General features: G+C 44.3%; 3 long non-coding RNA genes across 3 annotated transcripts; all 3 read left to right on the top strand.

The window, feature by feature from the left end:
• The first annotated feature begins 8,856 nt into the window (after window positions 1-8,856).
• LOC125524702 (uncharacterized) lies at window positions 8,857-9,956 on the top strand. Its single transcript, XR_007290920.2, has 2 exons — window positions 8,857-9,530; window positions 9,628-9,956. It is a non-coding gene; the product is annotated as an uncharacterized LOC125524702 (long non-coding RNA).
• Window positions 9,957-10,650: 694 nt separating this feature from the next.
• On the top strand, window positions 10,651-11,772 carry LOC147961339 (uncharacterized). Its single transcript, XR_015611708.1, has 3 exons — window positions 10,651-10,792; window positions 10,890-10,943; window positions 11,275-11,772. It is a non-coding gene; the product is annotated as an uncharacterized LOC147961339 (long non-coding RNA).
• Window positions 11,773-13,108: 1,336 nt separating this feature from the next.
• On the top strand, window positions 13,109-17,386 carry LOC147961338 (uncharacterized). Its single transcript, XR_015612096.1, has 3 exons — window positions 13,109-13,316; window positions 13,414-13,919; window positions 16,999-17,386. It is a non-coding gene; the product is annotated as an uncharacterized LOC147961338 (long non-coding RNA).
• Window positions 17,387-18,954: the final 1,568 nt, after the last annotated feature.

Here is an 18,954-nt window from a genome sequence, read left to right as displayed (position 1 = left end):
ATTAACGGCCCATGGTGAAACTGGCCCGTAATGAACAGTGTATCACTTTATACCCATTAACGGCCCGTTATTCCGTTGGGCCGTTTCCAGCCCATATTATCTTTCGGCCTTCTCAGAGCCCATTTATTCTTGAGCTCATTTCCAGCAATCGTTTACTTACGGCCCGTTACTGTCATTTTCTGCTTGTGGGCCAAATTCAGCCGTGGTTACAGTCGGCCCATTTGTGGTCCGTTAATACGTTGGGCCGATTTCATAGCGTCATCAAATACGGCCTATTAATGATGGCCCGTTATGGTCGGCCCATGAACGGACGATTCCAACTCTAGCCTGTTTACGGCCATAATGCGGTCTGTTTGGCCCATGTTTGGCCAATCGATTATACGGCCCGTATAAGGCCCATTGATAATACGGCCCGCAGAAGGCCCATTGTTTCTACGGCCCGTAGAAGGCCCACTGTTTCTATGGCCAGTAGGAGGCCGAGTGTCACTACAGTAAATATTAGCCCATGGTTATTGTGGCCTAGTTTTAAAAAATAGGTTATTGCAGCCACTAGCTAACCGCGGAAAAAGAACTGCAATGACTACAAGCAAACAAATAAACAAGACAACAAGGAAATAAATACGCAAGCAACTAACGCTAGGCTATCATGGCTATTACACATATTACATCCACTGGGCATCAAAGTGTGCCACCAGTGCAAATATAGGGAACAAAGCAGCATATCATATACACTGGTTGTCAAAGTTGGCGACCAGCGCAAATAAACACCGCAGCAAAACAAATCCAGAACTGAAACCACTTCAGAAGATCTCAAGAAACAATATCCTGGGTACCCATAATGCTGGCAAGATGCTTAGCAAGCTTATTAACTTTCTCTTGTTTGGCGCTTAAATCCTCCAGCGCTTGCTGTTGCACCAGAAAATATGCATCTGAATTCTGCAAGGACTTCCTCAGTCCTTCAGCTTCCTATCGTAGCACATCTGATCAATGTCTTTCAACTTGAAGTTGAGACTCAAGAAGACGAACTGATTCAGGCAGTGAGTTCGAAGAGCTTGTGCCAACAGTAGTGGCCAGTAACTCAAACAGTACATCAAGACAGGACTTTTGGGTTCCCTCACTGTCGTCAAGATAGTTTATATCAGCTTTCTTGGAGACCAACAGGGATGTCTCACTATCTTGAACCTTATCTGCATTACTTCATTTACCATTGGATAACGCGGTACTGTTCTCCAATATTTTTTCCGCATTCTAAAAGAGAAACAAGCAAACACATCACATGTTTACCATGTTGTATATGAAACTCATTTTGGTAAATGAGTTCAGTAGTAAAGTGGACAGGATAACAGCATGAAACAAACATATATCTATGTATCATGGTCACTTTATGGTCTATATCATTCTAGTTTTTGTTGCCAAATCAAGATAGAGACATAGTTCAAATAATATTTGTTCAAGACAAAGCATAATAGACAGAATATAAGTGTGGGTAACTATAGAGAAATAACAACACTTGTAATGTGCATGACATGAGAACATAACTGTTTATTCGATTGAAACTGAAATCAACATAGAGCAAGTTACAACAGCAAACCAGTTAAAGAAACAAGTTTAAAACATACCTGTTGTGCCATTGGAGTGTCAATTCCATCCTTCAAATTTGAAAATAGTTGGTATGAGTAAATACAGTCATGAAAGAGCAAAGGAGTATGAACCATAGCTACAAAACCTGACCTGAGAACAAATCTTCTTCTCCTTTAAGCGGTGAGTTGGGATTCGGAGTGGTGGTCCTCGTGCTTTGGGCACTGCAGTTCCCTTACTAACTGCTCGTGTTTGGGTGCTCTGTGGTGGAGACGGTGCTGTGTCAACTGGAACTAGATTACTATCTGCCGGGGTTGGGGTTAGAAGGGGTGTAGCTGGTTCTCTGTCCAACTGGGTAGGGGTACAATCTACGAGAGTCTGGGTTATGTGCGGTGGATCTGGTCCTTGGGCAAGTACAACCGTGGTTCTATCTGCATCAACTGGTAGCACTATCTTTTCTGAAGACCGTGTTGTTACTCCCTTAGATACTGCCATCACGCTCTCCAATTCAAATGGTTGATAAACAAGAAAAGTAATTGAAAGTATAGACATTGTATGATAGACAGGTGCAATGGATAGTGGGGAATAAAAGAGGGCATGAAATAATTCATATTTATGTTGTTTAACAAAACAGGATAGCATGACACAATTTCACATATATGATGGCTAACTAAACAGGATAGCATGACACAGTTTCACATTATGATGGCTAACTAAAAAATATGGAAAGACATAGTTCAAACTATGAGACTATGTAAACAGGATGACATGACATAACTATATAATGTGTTTATTAAATAGGTTGGCATGCCATAATTCACATACATTCACGGATAGAATGCCATAATTCAAAATATGATGACTGTAAACACTAAACAGGATGAGATGATATAACTATATGATGTCTTTATTAAATGGGTTGCCGTGCCATAATTCAGATAGATGATGTGTATATACTATGTAAACATGATGGCATGATATAATTCAAATATATGATTTATATAGTAAGCAAGTAAGCTGATGGCAATCCATATATGATGTGAAAACTAAGCAATGCAAGACAACATGCATGACATGGGTAATATAACCCTGCCAAGTTTGAGCATAGACCTCAGTTGGAAAATAGGATTGGTCATCAGTCTCTGAATCCTCCTCTGAGGAGCTCTCTGTAACCAGCAAGATGTCTGCTTCAGCAGGTAGCATTGTCTGCTCTGAATACCTTGTTTTCACTCCAGATACTTCCATCACCGCTTCAAATGGCTGATGCACAGGAAGAGTAGTTGAATATACAAACATTGTCGACAAATGGAACATGTAATACAAAAAAATGATAGCATGATATAATTCACATACATGATGATTGGCTAAACAGCATGGCATTGCATAATTCACATATATAATGCCTTTGCAGCAAGATAGCATTGTATAATTCACATATATAATGTCTTGCAACAAGATGGCAATGCATAATTCACATATATGGTAATTACACACTGAACAGGTGGCATTCACACAAAGCATGTCTAAACTAATCAAATGACATAGCAATGCGAGACACCATACGCATGATACGAGCAACATAACCCTGCCAAGTTAGAGCATACACCTCGGGGGGGAATAGGACTGGTCATCTGTCTCTGAATCCTCTTCTGAGGAGCTATCCGTAACCAGCGAGATATGCGCTTCGTCAGATAGCATAGTCTGCTCTGAAGACCTTGTTTTCACTCCAGAATTTGCCATCACCGTGTCAAATGGCTGATGCACACGAAGAGCAGTTGAATGTAATAACATTTTTGACAAATGTAATATGTAACCAAAAAAAAGGATGGCCTGATATAATTTACATATAAGATGACTGGCTCAGCAGGATGGCATTGCAAAATTCACATATATGATGCCTGGCTAAACAAGATGGCGTTGCATAATTCACATAAACGATTAATAAACTAAAGAGATGGCATTCACACAAAGGATGTCTAAACTAAGCAGATGACATATTTGATGTATAAAGTAAGCAATGCAAGACACCATATGCATGATATAACCAACATCAGCATGCCAAGTTAGAGCGAAGAACTCAGGGGGTAAATAGGAGTTGTCTTCTCCTTCTGAATCCCCCTCAGAACAGATATCTTCCTCCCGATTACAATACGAAATGCGTGGAGGGGGGCTGTCTTTGCGCCTACCATGGAGCGACGTCTGCATGAAATTTTATTGCCACGCAAGGCTCGTCTCTTTTGCTCTACATGTTCAGTTCCATTGTTTACAATAACTGTCATGCATAGGAATAAAACATAGTGAGATTATGCAAGGGGTGCATGCAGAAATCCAGAGTGATGGTAGCAACCTGTGGATAGACCCAAAACCAATAATAGCAGGCAGATAATGACTTCAGTTAAAAAATCCAGATAATGGCTTCTTTACTGTTTGTTTCCCACCGAACATGAAACTCATAGTAGACACCGGAGATTAACCAGATAGTAGATAGATACTATTGATAGTGGCCCCGATATGTACCCCACAACCATTTAAAAACTCAAGTTTGACCATTAGTTTGGAGCTCACTCAGAGTCTAATCGGTGAACAGGACGATAAAGTAGCATGTAATATTAAGCAATGCGTAATGTAAGCAGACACGAAAGAGTGAGACCTCTCTTGCGGACCTGTGTAGTCCTTGAGGTCATCTGCTCGGTTGATGATGGTAGTGCAGTTTTCATGGCTGCCAGTGGCGGGTAAGAAGATCTGAGGCGGCGAAAGACAGTCTGGAGGCCAGATCCTTGCTGTGCTGGACCCTTCTGTCGTTGGAGCAGCTGAGCTGGGGTGGACGACGACGCAGCAGGAGAGGGACAAACCACGCAAGGTTTTCTTTGACAACTATCTATAAGAGAAGTAATTCTGTAAGGGCTCGTTTGAATTGGAGGATTCCAACAATGCAGGGACAGGAAATAGACAGGAATATGATAGGAATGCACGTGCAAAATAGAGAATTTAAAAACACAGGATTTCTACCAATCTGGGTATTTGATTCACAACAATTGGAAGATCACAGGATGCAAAGAAGCATGGTGACATTAAGTCAAACCACGAGAAAATGTACGGTTATAATGCTATTATGCTACTATCTCTTAGTCTTGTGCTTCATGAATAGGAATTTGAAAAGGAGGACAAGTGAAAATTAAAATTCCTACGTTTTTTCTTTCAAGGAGATACTAAAGGCACAAATCCGTGTGCTCAGTGGACAATATATATAACATGTAGAGTAAAAAAGAAATGCAACAAGTGTAGAACCTCTTTGGCGAAGCCATGTCGATCTCAGCGTGATTGGGTTGGCCGGTGAGGATGCTCCGGCTGACTTGGCTGACGGAGGAGGGGAAGAAGATCTTAGGCGTCTGGAGATGGAGCCCGAGGTACTGCTCCGCTGTGATGGAGGGTTTCGTTGTTGGATCAGCTTCGGTGAGTTGTACGACGCCGAGGCTGAAGCAGGACAAGAGAGACAACGAACAACGTTAACCTAAGTGGAATTCTAATAGCATCTCCAATACATGACGTAAAATACATAACCACAAAGTGCTAGATGTAAAATACATCAGCTGCTCATCTCTGAACTTAACTGTCGAAACTGAACTTAACTGTCAAAACTGAACTTAACTGTCGAAACTGAATTTTGCTGTCGAAACTGAATTTTGCTGTCGAAACTGAACGCACTAGCAAGGTGAGGCTACACGTCGGTCGACTGACTTTTTCATCTCTGGTCAGTCGATTTTGCAGCCGTTGGATACGAAATCAAGGGCCTGCGGTTCATCTTCAACCTCCACCCCCCTGAGCCGGCCAAACAGTAGCCCCCCACCGCCGGTGGCCGGTGGTGCACCGCCCCGCCCGCCCCAAAAACACTCCCCACCGCCGGTCCACCGCCGCCCCGGCCATCCCTCTAGGCCACCCCATGCCGAGCTTTTTCTCCGGCGATCCCCACGCCACCGCCCCGCCAACGCCCCGCCACCGCCGACGACCACCGCCCCCATCCTGAACCCTAAGATAGATAGTGGGGTATCTCTCCGGCGAGCCCCCCTCCCCGCTGCGGCTGGTTCTTCCTTCACCCCGGCGAGCCCCCCCACCACCTGAAAATCGACTGACCCAAAAGTCGATTCAGTCGACTGAAGTGTAGCTAAATTGGAGCAGCATCGCAAGCAAGAGCAAGAGCGAGAGCAGCAGCGCGAGCAAGAGCAATAGCAAGAGCAGACCAGGCAGGGGACCATAAGCAAGAGCAGAGCAGCAGCGCAAGCGAGAGCTAAAGCAGCCACTACAAGAAATATGTCAACTAGTGACCTTCTGTCAGTGACCCTGGAAGAATTGGTCATAGATCTATGACCATTTCAGACCAATTGGTCAAAAGCTGTTCGGGGGGCTCCAAACCCTAAACTATAACGACCATTTTGGTTAGAAAGGTCATAATTTCCTTACACGAAATGGTCATAAAGCAGATAGCACTGGTCCACTGCCTTATTTCTAGCTGATCACGACCAATATAGATGGTCATAACCTTGTAAATTGTGGTGCGTTGTTATGACTAGGCGCCACCTCATCAGTTTTGCCTATGTGTCATGTCCATGTGGCTTTTTTTGCCCCAGGTTGTGAAGAAACATATATTTTTGTCATTCCTAAAATGCCCAAAAAAATATCATAAATTCTTTGGGGCATATCTTCGTCAAATATGTAAAAAAATCTTCCTTGCCTAGTTGAAAAATAATTCAATAGTATTCATTTTCCTATTTTGTTCAGAACAACACTTTGTGAAGGAAGTACCACTTTGGCATGTCCAAATAGTATCCATTTTCTACAGTGCTTTCCTATGCCCAAATAACCATCCTCCACCAAATGCTAGCTCAATCCATTCATTATTTTGAGCCCAGCTTCAACATTCGTATTTATGTCAAGTGTGGTACTTTGCAAGGCAAGTACCACCTAGGCTCCTCCTTTTGATCTGAAAATTTGTGAAGACGGTCTTCTTAGTAATTGATCATCCTCAGCCAAAACTCACGCCCATTAGCCATGTACATTTCCCGTACCGCTAATCAAACACTTGGCGGCTAATTCATGTTTGAGTATCGATCGGTCTCCTCGTGAGAATCTTATGTTGTAATTTTCTTCCTAGCACCTACCTGGGGAGTGCCCAACCCACTAGACATGCCTAGGCCGCCCAGAACACATGGAAACGCCACGGTCACGCGGTGACCACGAGGCGGGCATGCGAGTTTACGCGCTCTAGAGTTGGGTCCCTCGGCCACCGCCCAAACCTCGACGTATCGCCTCCAAACCATGTATTTATGGTTAAATAGGTACTTATGTAACTAGAAACAATTTTTGGAAAAAAAATAAATAGCAAACTATGAGGCAGCCACAGTTCAAATTTGACCCGCTTCCACCTGAATCGGCGGAAATTTGTCTTTTTCACGAGAGGTGGATCAAAACTTTTTACACCCAACCATTTTGTCAATTGTGCATTAAATATGTCCTAGTATTTTATAAAATTTATTTGGTCCAATTTTGCAACAATTATTTGGGAGGTCCTTCACAAAAAAACTCCTTTTGGGCACTCGAAAAATGTAAAATGGTTTTTTCGTCCAAAGAAAATGAAAACTTCCTTAGGCAACATTGTTTGCCATTCCAATATGCACCCCTGTGCACAATATGAGATCATTTGAACAAACTATGCCATGAATGTGGCCATAAGATTGATCATTTGGCTTGAAAGCCATTGATCTCCACACGTGATAGCTCGTTTCTGAGAACACTTTTTTAAAATAATTGTCATATTACAAGTTTGTTATTTTTCCTGGGAACTTGGTCAAATATAATGACACAATGTGAAGGTTTCCCAATTTTTTGATTTTTTTTGAATTTTTTATGCCCGTTTCAAAATGCGGTCAAAATGGCGGGAATAAGCGTTCCTAGCTAGTGGTTGAATCATGGAAATTTTTTGGTGTTTCTCTGATTAAATAGATACTTATGAACCTAGAAATGATTTTTGGAAAAAATAAAGAGCAAACTACGAGGTAGCTACAATTCAAATTTGACCCGCTTCCTACTGAATCAGCGGGAATTTGTCTTTTTCACGAGAGGTGGATCAAAACTTTTTACACCCAGCCATTTGGTCAATTGTGCATCAAATATGTTCTAGTATTTTAGAAAATTGATTTGGTACAATTTTGCAACAAATATATGGTAGGTCCTTCACAAAAAACCTCATTTCGGGCACTCGAAAAATAGAAAATGAATTTTCCATGCAAAGACAATGAAAACTCCCTTAGGCAATATTGTTTGGAATTCCAAGATGCACCATTATGCACAATATGAGATCATTTGAACAAACTATGCCATGAATGTGGCCATAAGATTGATCATTTGGCTTGAAAGCCATGAATCTTCATGCATGATAGCTCATTTCTGAGAACACTTTTTAAAATAATTGGCTTATTACAAGTTTATTATTTTTACTGAAAACTTGGTCACATATGATGACACAATGCGAAGGTTTTCCATTTTTTTTATTTTTTTGAATTTTTTATGCCCGTTCCAAAATGCGGTCAAAACGGCGAGCTTGACCGTTCCTAGCTAGTTGTTGAATCTTGGAAACCTTTTGATGTTTCTCTGATTAAATAGATAGTTATGTACCTAGAAATGATTTTTGGAAAAAGTAAAGAGAAAACTATGAGGCAGCTACAGTTCAAATTTGACCCGCTTCCTCCTGAATCGGCGGAAATTTGTCTTTTTCACCACCGGTGGATGAAATCTTTTTACACCCAACCATTTGGTCAATTGTGAATTAAATATGGCCTAGTATTTTAGAAAAATGATTTGGTCCAATTTTGCAACAATTATTTGGTAGGTTCTTCACAAAAAACCTCATTTGGGGCACTCGAAAAATGGAAAATGATTTTTTTGTCCAAAGAAAATGAAAATTTTCTTAGGCAACATTGTTTGCCAATCTAAGATGTAAACTTGTGAAAAGTATGATATCATTTGAACAAATATTTGGTAGGTCTTTTGCAAAAAAACTCATTTTAAGCACTGAAAAGTGAAAAGTGGTTTTTTCTAAAAAAACTTATCTTTGATGTCGACCAATTTAGATGGTCATAAGGTCTTCGAATTGTTTGTTGCGTTCTAATTGGTCCATGGGCATATCACGCGGATCATGGATTATACACTGTCGATGCTCGAGGATCCGACGGTAGTCATCAACCCTTCCACACCAACCCTAGCTCCGTTCTTGTGGTCATTTTGCATCCACCCCCACCTCCTTTTTCCCAATCCATCCATCTATTCTAGATCGAGAGAAAGCTCGTCTCTTTCCTTCCTCTGGCTCCCTCCAGATCGAGAAAGAGATCGCCGCCGCCACCTCCCTCTAGCGGAGCTCGCCGCCGTCCATGGCCTCCCCCATGCCCTCCTGCTCCGCCCGCTCCTCCTCCCTCCACGCCTCCCGCGCGCCATTGCCGATTTCCCAAACCAGACCGCCTCCCTGGTTCATTCATTCCTCCCCTCCCACCCACCCGCATCGGCACCGCCATCCAACTTGCCGATGACCTTACGCATCGCCGCCGGCCTCCGCTCACTCCCCTCCCACACGCCTGCCGCCCCAACCTCTCCACCTCCCCTTCTCCCCCTACCCCTAGTAGCACCCAGGCCCAACAGCACATGTGGCGGCCAGATCCAAGATCCAGCAAGCCAGCCTGTGCCTCACTAGAGGCGCACACGCAGAGTGAGGTGGGCTTCCCGCGTGCACACGCCATGGACCTCCGTCACGGGACGCCAACGCGTCTCGTCTGCCCGGCCGCGTCACCAGATGATTGCCTGCTTGCTCCCTGCTGACGCCATCCCGTGCTTGGGACGCCGCGCCTACCACGCCCCGACGTCCCTCCTCCCTCTCCCCTGCATCGGCCCCATCGTCCGTCCCCGAGGTACCCCGCCCGACGACCCCAGTCAGTTCTCTTCTCCGTGGCTGGTTCAGCATGACGCGTTCCTGACATTTTTTCTCTCCTCTCTGTGGTTGGGCAGATGGAGAGGGTGCTCAAGGATGATGCCATCCAGGAGAAGGGCGAACGCACCTGGGTTGTAACCAGCCCCCTCCCATCTGATCTGCTTGTTTTCCTTCTTGGTCTGACTGGGTCGGTTCGTTCGTCCGTTGGTTGGATGGCGCTGCTGCAACTGTGTGCAATTAGTATATAGTGATCTCACTTAGACTGCAAAATCCATATCTTTGCCTGATCTTTGTATAGGTGGTATGACTATAACTGAACCATATGTTCTGTTTTATCATATATAACTGAATCGTGAGTTTGTTTCATATTTTAAACCTACATGAAAGGAAGTGTGCTTGTTGACGATGGTTATTGTTGCTGAATCCATATCCTGGTTCAGACTTATATTTTGCTATTCTTAGGTGGCGGGCTTATACGGCATCGCGAGCAGGAGGGCCATGAGGGGTTTGCTGCTCTTCTCCTAGGGCGACCAAGAGGTCCTGCCCCGAGCTCAAGCACGTCCACGCCGACCCACCACGACAGGTAGCATCTCCATCTCCCTCTCATCTTCCTCTGCTCTCTCTTGCTGCTCCGAATTATACATGTTTGCAAAGAGATGTCCCTATTTTCCTCAGTACTATGCACTGCTATAATTATGTGGTTGTCTTTGTGTACATCTTATTTTGAAACCAAGTGAGACACCTCCATCCCCTACATCTTGACGATCCCTCATGTGTTGCTCTCACTACCTCCTGCCCCTAGATTTCCAATTGCCTTTGTTGCCTGCTCACTTAATTAATTAAGTGATCAGCATCATTTCTATGTAGATATGCAACTCTTGAGTATATTGTCCTTATATGCCCCTTTCATACCATTCCCACTCAAATCAAAGCTTGTGCACTACTAGGAAAAGGCCTACTAATGGCGCACCAGTTTTGCGCCATTAGTATCACGCCACTAGTATTTTTTACTAATGGCGCATCACTAGAGGCGCACACGCAGAGTGAGGTGGGCTTCCCGCATGCACACGCCATGGACCTCCGTCATGGGACACCAACGCGTCTCGTCTGCCCGGCCGCGTCACCAGATGATTGCCTGCTTGCTCCCTGCTGACGCCATCCCGTGCTTGGGACGCCGCGCCTACCACGCCCCGACGTCCCTCCTCCCTCTCCCCTGCATCGGCCCCATCGTCCGTCCCCGAGGTACCCCGCCCGACGACCCCAGTCAGTTCTCTTCTCCGTGGTTGGTTCAGCATGACGCGTTCCTGACATTTTTTCTCTCCTCTCTGTGGTTGGGCAGATGGAGAGGGTGCTCAAGGATGATGCCATCCAGGAGAAGGGCGAACGCACCTGGGTTGTAACCAGCCCCCTCCCATCGGATCTGCTTGTTTTCCTTCTTGGTCTGACTGGGTCGGTTCGTTCGTCCGTTGGTTGGATGGCGCTGCTGCAACTGTGTGCAATTAGTATATAGTGATCTCACTTAGACTGCAAAATCCATATCTTTGCCTGATCTTTGTATAGGTGGTATGACTATAACTGAACCATATGTTCTGTTTTATCATATATAACTGAATCGTGAGTTTGTTTCATATTTTAAACCTACATGAAAGGAAGTGTGCTTGTTGACGATGGTTATTGTTGCTGAATCCATATCCTGGTTCAGACTTATATTTTGCTATTCTTAGGTGGCGGGCTTATACGGCATCGCGAGCAGGAGGGCCATGAGGGGTTTGCTGCTCTTCTCCTAGGGCGACCAAGAGGTCCTGCCCCGAGCTCAAGCACGTCCACGCCGACCCACCACGACAGGTAGCATCTCCATCTCCCTCTCATCTTCCTCTGCTCTCTCTTGCTGCTCCGAATTATACATGTTTGCAAAGAGATGTCCCTATTTTCCTCAGTACTATGCACTGCTATAATTATGTGGTTGTCTTTGTGTACATCTTATTTTGAAACCAAGTGAGACACCTCCATCCCCTACATCTTGACGATCCCTCATGTGTTGCTCTCACTACCTCCTGCCCCTAGATTTCCAATTGCCTTTGTTGCCTGCTCACTTAATTAATTAAGTGATCAGCATCATTTCTATGTAGATATGCAACTCTTGAGTATATTGTCCTTATATGCCCCTTTCATACCATTCCCACTCAAATCAAAGCTTGTGCACTACTAGGAAAAGGCCTACTAATGGCGCACCAGTTTTGCGCCATTAGTATCACGCCACTAGTATTTTTTACTAATGGCGCATCACTAGAGGCGCACACGCAGAGTGAGGTGGGCTTCCCGCGTGCACACGCCATGGACCTCCGTCACAGGACGCCAACGCGTCTCGTCTGCCCGGCCGCGTCACCAGATGATTGCCTGCTTGCTCCCTGCTGACGCCATCCCGTGCTTGGGACGCCGCGCCTACCACGCCCCGACGTCCCTCCTCCCTCTCCCCTGCATCGGCCCCATCGTCCGTCCCCGAGGTACCCCGCCCGACGACCCCAGTCAGTTCTCTTCTCCGTGGCTGGTTCAGCATGACGCGTTCCTGACATTTTTTCTCTCCTCTCTGTGGTTGGGCAGATGGAGAGGGTGCTCAAGGATGATGCCATCCAGGAGAAGGGCGAACGCACCTGGGTTGTAACCAGCCCCCTCCCATCTGATCTGCTTGTTTTCCTTCTTGGTCTGACTGGGTCGGTTCGTTCGTCCGTTGGTTGGATGGCGCTGCTGCAACTGTGTGCAATTAGTATATAGTGATCTCACTTAGACTGCAAAATCCATATCTTTGCCTGATCTTTGTATAGGTGGTATGACTATAACTGAACCATATGTTCTGTTTTATCATATATAACTGAATCGTGAGTTTGTTTCATATTTTAAACCTACATGAAAGGAAGTGTGCTTGCTGACGATGGTTATTGTTGCTGAATCCATATCCTGGTTCAGACTTATATTTTGCTATTCTTAGGTGGCGGGCTTATACGGCATCGCGAGCAGGAGGGCCATGAGGGGTTTGCTGCTCTTCTCCTAGGGCGACCAAGAGGTCCTGCCCCGAGCTCAAGCACGTCCACGCCGACCCACCACGACAGGTAGCATCTCCATCTCCCTCTCATCTTCCTCTGCTCTCTCTTGCTGCTCCGAATTATACATGTTTGCAAAGAGATGTCCCTATTTTCCTCAGTACTATGCACTGCTATAATTATGTGGTTGTCTTTGTGTACATCTTATTTTGAAACCAAGTGAGACACCTCCATCCCCTACATCTTGACGATCCCTCATGTGTTGCTCTCACTACCTCCTGCCCCTAGATTTCCAATTGCCTTTGTTGCCTGCTCACTTAATTAATTAAGTGATCAGCATCATTTCTATGTAGATATGCAACTCTTGAGTATATTGTCCTTATATGCCCCTTTCATACCATTCCCACTCAAATCAAAGCTTGTGCACTACTAGGAAAAGGCCTACTAATGGCGCACCAGTTTTGCGCCATTAGTATCACGCCACTAGTATTTTTTACTAATGGCGCATCACTAGAGGCGCACACGCAGAGTGAGGTGGGCTTCCCGCGTGCACACGCCATGGACCTCCGTCACGGGACGCCAACGCGTCTCGTCTACCCGGCAGCGTCACCAGATGATTGCCTGCTTGCTCCCTGCTGACGCCATCCCGTGCTTGGGACGCCGCGCCTACCACGCCCCGATGTCCCTCCTCCCTCTCCCCTGCATCGGCCCCATCGTCCGTCCCCGAGGTACCCCGCCCGACGACCCCAGTCAGTTCTCTTCTCCGTGGCTGGTTCAGCATGACGCGTTCCTGACATTTTTTCTCTCCTCTCTGTGGTTGGGCAGATGGAGAGGGTGCTCAAGGATGATGCCATCCAGGAGAAGGGCGAACGCACCTGGGTTGTAACCAGCCCCCTCCCATCTGATCTGCTTGTTTTCCTTCTTGGTCTGACTGGGTCGGTTCGTTCGTCCGTTGGTTGGATGGCGCTGCTGCAACTGTGTGCAATTAGTATATAGTGATCTCACTTAGACTACAAAATCCATATCTTTGCCTGATCTTTGTATAGGTGGTATGACTATAACTGAACCATATGTTCTGTTTTATCATATATAACTGAATCGTGAGTTTGTTTCATATTTTAAACCTACATGAAAGGAAGTGTGCTTGTTGACGATGGTTATTGTTGCTGAATCCATATCCTGGTTCAGACTTATATTTTGCTATTCTTAGGTGGCGGGCTTATACGGCATCGCGAGCAGGAGGGCCATGAGGGGTTTGCTGCTCTTCTCCTAGGGCGACCAAGAGGTCCTGCCCCGAGCTCAAGCACGTCCACGCCGACCCACCACGACAGGTAGCATCTCCATCTCCCTCTCATCTTCCTCTGCTCTCTCTTGCTGCTCCGAATTATACATGTTTGCAAAGAGATGTCCCTATTTTCCTCAGTACTATGCACTGCTATAATTATGTGGTTGTCTTTGTGTACATCTTATTTTGAAACCAAGTGAGACACCTCCATCCCCTACATCTTGACGATCCCTCATGTGTTGCTCTCACTACCTCCTGCCCCTAGATTTCCAATTGCCTTTGTTGCCTGCTCACTTAATTAATTAAGTGATCAGCATCATTTCTATGTAGATATGCAACTCTTGAGTATATTGTCCTTATATGCCCCTTTCATACCATTCCCACTCAAATCAAAGCTTGTGCACTACTAGGAAAAGGCCTACTAATGGCGCACCAGTTTTGCGCCATTAGTATCACGTCACTAGTATTTTTTACTAATGGCGCATCACTGGTGCGCCATTAGTATACCAGATACTAATGGCGCACCAGTAGTGCGCCATTAGTATGCCTAGAGGTGCGCCATTACTATCTGACTTAGTAATGGCGCACCACATAGAAGTGCGCCATTAGTAATAAAAAAATTCAAACTTTTTTTCATTTTTTAAAAAAATCATTTTTTAAAAAAAATTCAATTTTTTTTCTTAATCTCATGTCACTATGGCTTAATCTCGAGTCAATATGCTTAATCTCAGGTCAAATCGCACTCTGTGGTCAAATTTTCCGAAAGGTCACCCATCCTCACACTACTCCAGCCCAAGCACGCTTAACTTCATAGTTCTATCCAACCCCAGCACCACCTCAGTTCACAGGCACTTGTTGATATATCTATCATATCAATCCTATTAAACCTTGCTGATGTCTAGGACTTTGTTCATGTTCATGAGTATGATGAAATTTTGAAAAAAATATTTCAAACTTCCCGATCATATTACGTATCATATTTTGAAAAATAATTCAAATTTTTTTCAAAACCAATTTTTTTCTGTTACTAGTGGCGCACCTAGCATAGGGTGCGCCACTAGTAAGTTTGAATTTTTTTGCCTCCGGATCTTAGAAGCCCCGTAACTTTTTTTCTGTTAGGTTTTTGGGGATTTTGAAAATGTTTAACGGGGCTCCCCCGGTTAAATTCGGATGTAACTTTTCGAGTAGATGATTTTTCATATAAAAAACTTTTTCATCCGAGTTCGTACGCAAAAGTGATGCCCATTTTACAAATTCTCGAGAGATTTCGCAAATAAAGTCAGAATTCATATTAGTAAATTTTCACAACAACTAGACCACATATCATATGGAAAACTTATTTTTTTTTTGACATTTCCATCATTTATTTATTTTTTTAAACTGAAAAGGCAGTCCACGGGGGGGGGGGGGGGGGGTGCATTCGGTCGAAGTGCTGGCCAAGTTACTAATGGTGCACCGTGGGAGTGGTGCACCATTACTAGTTTTTACACTCCCACGGTGCGCCATTAGTAGTTTTGAAAAAAAAATTAAAAAAATTGTTACTAATGGCGCACCGTGGATGTGGTGCGCTATTAGTATTTGGACACTAATGGCGTACCAACACATGGTGCGCCATTAGTATATACTAATGGTGCACCACATGTCTGGTGCGCCATTAGTGTCATTTCCATCTATAGCCCTTTTCCTAGTAGTGGTGTATGCACTTGATATTTGCAATGAGACTTGAGAGAACTTCTGTATGCACTGAAGTTTTCTCTAATATAGAATTTTCAAATAATATTGAGTGGACATATAGAAGAAAGCTTGTGTATGCACTGAAGTCTCAAAACATGTCACCACTTGTAGATGTCTACGTGCTGCCACCTCCACTTTTATCCCAGCTTTTTGTGCTCACAGCTGTGGCATGTTATATCGGCCAATGCTATCATGATAGGAACCTATATGAACACAAGTTTTTGTATATACCCTTTTTGCATCCGAGTTTTGTAGCGACATCACAGAACCCTGTGGACAAGATCTGAGACAGTTTAGGTAGATGATTCTTGTTATATGACTGCTTTCACATATGCAAATTCTGCATGTGCACATTTTCTGAGATGGCTGAAACGCACGCCAGGTCCTGCATGTGCCTAGGGGCTTTGAATTTCGTGTTTGGTACTGAATACTGATACTGGGACGTGGGCGGTTGTGTTTTAGGATTTGTAGATTTGTTTCTTCCCTAGCGTTGCTGTATGCTGGAAAACATTGTTAGGGCTTGCAGGTTTTTTATTGCTGTACGCTGTTGGTCAGCTCTGTACTTGTTATAAGACTTCTTAGAGATTTCAATATGTGTTGCACATGTATCTATAGATGTATTTAAGAGTGTAGGTTTACTCATTTTTCTTCGTATGTAGTCTGCATTGGAATCTCTAAAAAGACTTATATTTAGGAGTAATATATAATACATACGTGTTTATCTAAAAGCAGGAATGGCTCAGAATCTGATCGGCTATTTGTCAAGGAGTACTGCTGCATATCAACAAGAAGTACGTAGGCTATTTGACCGACTCACTTCCTAGCCATAGTAGCCAGTGCTTAGCTCTTTATGGTGGTCGTTGCTTCGTTGAATTGCTTGGTGTTGCTGTAGCCATAGTAGCCAGTGCTACTGTTTCCACAATCGATGCTTATTGAAAGATCATGACTAGTACTGTGACATATGCTCGGTGACTAAAAATATGTTGATTTATAAAAAATCAGTAAAGCAGAACTTCTTAAATATTGCATGCTGATGTAAACTGAAATGTGCAGCGCAATATATTACCAGAAGCAGACTGGCCATGGACTCAATCATTCTTTGTGATTACAGTTTGACTGTATCTCCAATGCACTCAATCATTCTTTGTGATTACAGTTTGACTGTATCTCCAGCATTGACAAATACCATTGCTTGTTCAAATATATACTGGAGTTGCTTGTTCAAATTTATATTGGAGTTGCTTGTTCAACATTGATAAAATGTCATTGCTTGTTTAAGGACTCCACTAAACTGGATTGTAAAATATTCATTTTGTTGCTAGTGTCCATTTAGCAGTTTTTTTACTATGTTCCTACCAAGATGATTCAGCCATTTATTTGTTTTCCTGCAGCGAAGTGCGGCTGGACGACTGAGGCTGCTATTCTGCCTTGATCTGCACACAAAGAGTTCCTAGACCTGACTTGAAGCAAGGATACCTGCGGCTGCAAGCCAACAATATCTGAAGACGGGTGCTGCTTGTCTATGTTCTCAGCATAACTATAGGCTGCCATGTCTTTCCCACATTCCTTTTCGCTTTCTGTAATGCTAACTTGACGGTCAGCCTATAGTTATGCGAAGAACATCGGCAAGCAGCACCTGTCTTCAGACATATGATAACCCACAAGTATAGGGGATCGCAACAGCTTTTGAGGGTAAAGTATTAAACCCAAATTTATTGATTCGACACAAGGGGAGCCAAAGAATATTCTCAAGTATTAGCAGCTGAGTTGTCAATTCAACCACACCTGGAAACTTAGTATCTGCAGCAAAGTGTTTAGTAGCAAAGTAATATGATAGTGGTGGTAGCGGCAACAAAAGTAAAGACAGCAAAAGTAATATTTTTGGTATTTTGTATTGATTGTAACAGTAGCAGCGGGAAAGTAAATAAGCGAGAACCAGTATATGGAAAATTCGTAGGCACCGGATCAATGATAGATAATTATGCCGGATGCGGTTCATCATGTAACAGTCATAACATAGGGTGATACAGAAGTAGTTCCAATTCATCAATGTAATGTAGGCATGTATTCCGTATATAGTCATACGTATTTATGGAAAAGAACTTGCATGACATCTTTTGTCCTACCCTCCCGTGGCAGCGGGGTCCTATTGGAAACTTAGGGATCGCGAAGTCGTCGCTGCCAGCAGTCGCGCGAGTGCGCTCCCCAAAAACTTGACTGCCCCTCTCCCATACAGGATCACGAGAGGCGGGATTCCGGAGGCCTGCTGTCCCTTCTCGCGGTGCACGCCGGAAGGAGGGATGGAGAAGACTTGCTTGGCGGCGCAATGATCTGGAACGGTGGTGAGAAACCATACGAAGCGGCGGTGGCTAGGGTAGACGTCTGCCTGACTATATAGTGCGGGCCGGGTAGGTCGTGGGAGTAAACCCCGCGTCCGAGTCGTCACGATCCAAAAGAATCGGAAACGGTTCAGTAATTAACGCGTCCGTTAATTATTAATTAATGACTCATTAATTTTTCCATGCAACAAAAATATAGACAACGTGCATAGCTCTGTCCTCGGCTCGGCTCAATCCCGCAACCCGCGGCGCGTCGTGACGAGGCGTGGCATGGCGAGCGAGGAGGAGCGCGCGTGTAGGTCTCCTCTTCTCATGCTCATACAAGTGGTAGAAGAGCTCACCTTATAAAGAGGTGCAACTCTCTCTCAACTTCCGGGGTGGGACTAAACTTTAGCCTCACTCACTCCACTCACATGTGTGCATGAATGGGCCAAGAGAATTTCAGAATTTTAGTTGGGCTTTGGGCCAAAGGCCTACTAGCAAAATTCCAACAATCCCCCACAAAGTCTCATTGGCACATCTCATCATTTAGTTCCAAAACATTGTTTTATATATCGGTGCTTAGTGAAGACTGTGAAGTTGAACTTTCACTTAGAAATTTATGCTACACTAGATCACAACTTGAATAGTGGACTATGCCTTGAACTACAAGTTTTCTGTGAAACTAGTTTCACACAAATTCTTGACCGATACTGGGCTGCCGCAAGGCTTCCCCGCGGGTGGAGCGTATACGTCATACTCCAGGGCCTTTCATGAATTTATTAGAGAACACCCAATTCTCACAGACTGCGACGTTAACAGTCAAATTCATATAGGTGTGTTCCTCAGAAGATGTTCTGCATGACAACATCTCTGTTACCCGAATAAGCCACTTGGAACACATTAAGATAAGTATCAACCTGCCATGCAGATCAGGAGAGTATTGCATCTTCACGGAGTGGGATAATTAATATAGGGATACTCTCCTCCCAGATGACCAACAGTTTGTCTCCCACATCTACTTCGCGG

This window comes from Triticum urartu, chromosome 7A (genome assembly GCF_056163025.1).
Source record: "Triticum urartu cultivar PI428250 chromosome 7A, HENAU_Tu73, whole genome shotgun sequence".
Taxonomy (NCBI): Eukaryota; Viridiplantae; Streptophyta; class Magnoliopsida; order Poales; family Poaceae; genus Triticum; species Triticum urartu.
This window is presented reverse-complemented; position numbering and strand designations above follow the sequence as displayed.